General features: G+C 48.1%; 1 non-coding gene across 1 annotated transcript; it reads right to left on the bottom strand.

The window, feature by feature from the left end:
• Positions 1-4,586: 4,586 nt before the first annotated feature.
• Positions 4,587-4,658, bottom strand: Trnad-guc. The gene has a single exon. It is a non-coding gene; the product is annotated as a tRNA-Asp (tRNA).
• Between the last annotated feature and the right edge of the window lie 319 nt (positions 4,659-4,977).

A 4,977-nucleotide genomic window follows, 5' to 3' on the forward strand; every position in this document is an offset into this window, starting at 1 on the left:
TTCCTGTCGAAGGCCTTCTGGAAGTTGACAGAAATAATCGCTGCAGTAGCTCTGCCGGTTGCGGCGTGTGCTATAACGTCTCAGTACGTGCAGACGGCGTCGAAGATGTTCCTGCCTGACACTGCACAGGTCTGCCGCGTGCTGATGGCTTTCTTAGAGGCGAGCTACATGTTGTCGGCAACGCGTTTTGCTGCTATCTTGTAATCCGCATTTAACAGGATTATTGGGCGGAAATCTGTTAGTACTTTCGGAGCTTTTGTTTTTGGAATCAGAGTTATAGTCCCTTCCAGGAACGATGGTGGTATCTCCTTTCCATTCAGAATTTCATTAACAATTTCTGCAATTATTCCACCTATTGTGAGCCAGCAAGTGACGTAGAATCCTGACGGTATTCCGTCCGCTGCTGGAGCTTTGCCGTTGGCGCAGGTTTTGAGGACGGCTCTCACTTCGTACTCTGACACGGCCTCGGTCAGCAGAGAACGATCTGCGTTATTCAGCTGTCTCCGCGTTGCTTCTTTTTGCAGTCTCGGCGTCGTCTGGAACATAGCTCTCGAACAGGGCAGTGAAATGCTCCTCTACGCGACGCATCATGTCCCGTCTGGTCTTCATCTTACGGCCTGTTGCGTCGCTGAGCTCCCTAATATCTCTGCTGTTTGCCCTCTCCCTCTCCCTGTGCAGGTGGTGCAGCGTGGTAGGTTCATCTTCGTTAGGGCCGTGTGTCCGGCTGCCAACGACGACGCCTTACATCTGTTGTCGCTTGATGCAGAGTAGGCGCGCCTTTATTGCTCTGACTCGCGTGAGATCGTGAGGATCGTGTCAAACCCATCTCGTGCTATTCGTCCACGAGACTCAGGAGGAGGAGGAGGAGATTAGTGTTTAAGGTCCCGTCGACAACAAGGTCATTAGAGACGGAGCGCAAGTTCGGGTGAGGGAAGGATGGGGAAGGGAATCGGCCGTGCCCTTTCAAAGGAACCATCCCGGCATTTGCCTGAAGTGATTTAGGGAAATGAAGGAAAACGTAAATCAGGATGGCCGGAGACGGGATTGAACCGTCGTCCTCCCGAATGCGAGTCCAGTGTGCTATCCACTGCGCCACCTCGCTCGGTGCGACGAGACTCAGAGGGCCATAGACACGGGTTCACAGGTAGATGCCGTGTTTCTTGACTTCCGCAAGGCGTTCGATACAGTTCCTCACAGTCGTTTAATGAACAAAGTAATAGCATATGGACTATCAGACCAATTGTGTGACTGGATTGAAGAGTCCCTGGATAACAGAACGCAGCATGTCATTCTCAATGGAGAGAAGTCTTCCGAAGTAAGAGTGATTCCAGATGTGCCGCAGGGGAGTGTCGTAGGACCGTTGCTATTCACAATATACATAAATGACCTTGTGGGTGACATCGGAAGTTCACTGAGGCTTTTTGCGGATGATGCCGTGGTATATCGAGAGGCTGTAACAATGGAAAATTGTACTGAAATGCAGGAGGATCTGCAGCGAATTGACGCATGGTGCAGGGAATGGCAATTGAATCTCAATGTAGATACGTGTAATGTGCTGCGAATACATAGAAAGAACTATCCCTTATCATTTAGCTACAATATAGCAGGTCAGCAACTGGAAGCAGTTAATTCCGTGAATTATCTGCGAGTAGGCCTTAGGAGTGATTTCAAATGGAATGATCATATAAAGTTGATCGTCGGTAAAGCGGATGCCAGACTGAGATTCATTGGAAGAATCCTAAGGAAATGCAATCCGAAAACAAAGGAAGTAGGTTACAGTACACTTGTTCGCCCACTGCTTGAATACTGCTCACCGGTGTGGGATCCGTACCAGATACGGTTGATAGATAAGATATAGAAGAACCAACGGAGAGGAGCGCGCTTCGTTACAGCATCATTTAGTAATAGTGAAAGCGTTACGGAGATGGTAGATAAATTCCAGTGGAAGACTGCAAGAGAGACGCTCAGTAGCTCGGTACGGGCTTTTGTTAAAGTTTCGACAACATTCCTTCACCAAGGAGTGAAGCAGTATATTGCTCCCTCCTACGTATATCTCGCGAAGAGACCATGAGGATAAAACCAGAGAGATTAGAGCCCACACAGAGGCATACCGACAATCTTTCTTTCCACTAACAATACAAATAGAAGGAGAACCGATAGAGGTACTCAAGGTACCCTACGCCACACACCGTCAGTTGGCTTGCGGAGTATGGATGTAGATGTAGATGTAGATGTAGAAGGAGGTCGTCGTCTGGAGGATCGCTGAGTGCGCCCTTCAGACACTGTGGCTAAAAGTCTGCCGTGTTCTTCCTCCAAATGGTTCAAATGGCTCTGAGCACTATGCGACTTAACTTCTCAAGTCATCAGTCCCCTAGAACTTAGAACTAATTAAACCTAACTAACCTAAGGACATCACACACATCCATGCCCGAGGCAGGATTCGAACCTGCGACCGTAGCGGTCGCTCGGCTCCAGACTGTAGCGCCTAGAATCACACGGCCACTCCGGCCGGCAGAACGCCTTCCCGGAGCTGTGCCTGGCCAGTGTCTTCGCTACTTGCGGTTTCCCTCATTCGACCCACCACTGTGTGCTGGACGGATATTGTCGCCGCGTCAGTAAGCTTTCTTGTATGTAGTGCGCAATCTCCTGTTGTAATCTGGCCTCACTTTGATGTTGCGTGTCGAGTTTCCACGCTGATCTTGCTCCTGAGGTTTTTCTGGGTGTCAGCTGTAGCTTCAGACTTCCACATGCGTTGTGGAAATTCAGTTGCGTTGGGGTACAGTAGACGCCACGAGTCGTCTAATTTTAGTCTTCTTACGAGTTCCTGCAGTTCCACGCACAGATTTGGTCCCGGGATTTCATCTTGTGGAGCAGCTACGCGGTTGAAGTCGCCTCCAAGGTCAACGTTGCTGCTGTCGTGTGGAAGGAGCCCGCAGATGTCTTCATTGAAGGACTGGCTTCTGGCCCGCTTATTTTCCGTGCCTGACGGCGCGTAGATGTTTACGAAAAAGGTCCCTGCTATCTTGATAGGTAATCCCTGGCCGCCATTCAGGATCTCGATGTCCTCCGTATCGATCCCATTTCTTACAGCAGTTCCATTTCTCGTTTCTGTCGTTTCTGCGTCTATGTTCGCGAAGACGTCGAATCCCAGTAGTTGTTCTATGTCGGTGGTGACAACTTTTTGCAGTATTGCCACGTCGGCAGCTCGATGCTGCAGAAACTCTGTCTTGACAACCGAATTCATCCTGTTTACACTGCACGTGATGACGTTATAGGCAGAGCGTTCCTGCATGTAGGCGCTGTGTGGAGGCGGGAGTTGTGGTTGCTGTGGGCGGTCCGGCCGGCGGACAAGGTCCTCCGGTTCGGTGTTTTGCTTCACTCGCGTTCGCCTCAGGTCTCCATCCTCTCGTCGCCCCATGCTGGGGACGCAGCGAGACCACGAGCTGCCGACAGGCGCATTACGCTTTATTCTAAATCCACTTTCAGTAGCCACTCTAACAATGCGGTTTTTCTCTCTTACAATTTTGTTAGACAGAATCCTGAACACTGCGCATACCTTGCTTACTGCTCCAAACCATTTTAATTCTAATTGTTAACTCATTTTTTTAACTTCATTCTTGTTCTTCTTCCATGTGTATGCTTTGGGTATTCTGCTCGCAGCACTTTCGCTGCACTAAATTATTACGCTTCAATGCTGAGAAGAACTACAACTACTGTCCTCTCACTATTTCGCGTGTTTTGTTTTGTAATTGCGGGATGCGCCCGTCTTTTGTTTGTTTTGATTGTGGTGGAAGCGTCTGCTATAGCTCTGTAGTATTTATATTTTCCGTGTGTGTGAAGGGTGCTAACATGTCTTGACTGCTGTGTATCTGTAAACTACAAGATAACTTCCAACTTCTCGACACCACAGAATAATATCACTCTAGCTCCCTTCACCCCCAACCCGCACACACTCAAGGACAACCACCACACCTCACAAAAAAGCACACACACACACACACACACACACACACACACACACTTTCTAGTCGGAAAACATTAACATTCATAGTGCGATAGCAGAGGCTTCCACCACTATCAAAACAAACAAAAGACGAACGCATACCGCAACAGTAAAACAAAACACACGAAATACCGAGAAGACTTCTCAACACAGAAAGCTAAATATTTAGTACAGTGCTGTGTCCTCAATATCCAAAACATACACATGGAAGAACAACAAGAATGAAGTAGAAAACAAAAAAGTGAGTTACGATAAATATTAAAACTCATTATAGTAATAAGCGACGCATGCTAACAATCCAACAAAATTGTTAAGAGAAAAAAACCATATTGTAAAATGACCACTGATGATGCTTTAGAATAATGCGTAACTTTCATTGCAGCTGCAAAAGATGGTAATTAAACCAGACAACTTGTAAAAAGAACACTACGACATCACTAACGATTATGGAGAGCAACAGAAATCTCCCAACGCTCAGCCATTCAGTTCCGGAGGCAACGACAAGGGATCGACAGTATCCAAACACGCATTTTTTCCACAACCAGGAGGCAACGAGAAACACTTTTCATCCGATAAAAAATTTCTCCCCGGCCGGGAATCTAACCCGGGTCTCCCGCGTGACAGGCGGGGATACTAACCACTATACTACCGAGGACTTTACATTCAATTCATTGCTACAGTGATCAATTCCACCTCGGTGTACTTATCCACTACTTAATGCGTGACACACATTTTCGCTACAATATTAACAATTCACTCATTCCGTCACAGTGATTCGGAGCGCTGAACACACAGGGTAGGCGCCCTCGCAATACCACGTGTCGGCAGCTCCGTGCGACGTGGCACCGATCTAAGTGCAACGCTGCAGGTCGGTCCCCACACGTACAATACGCTGCTGTCACTGCTTAACCCCAACAATACCAACAAATTTTCCATAACGCCCATTACCAGTGCCGGTAAAGGGGAGGGGGGGG

The sequence above is a fragment of the Schistocerca americana genome, chromosome 9, assembly GCF_021461395.2.
Source record: "Schistocerca americana isolate TAMUIC-IGC-003095 chromosome 9, iqSchAmer2.1, whole genome shotgun sequence".
Lineage (NCBI taxonomy): Eukaryota > Metazoa > Arthropoda > Insecta > Orthoptera > Acrididae > Schistocerca > Schistocerca americana.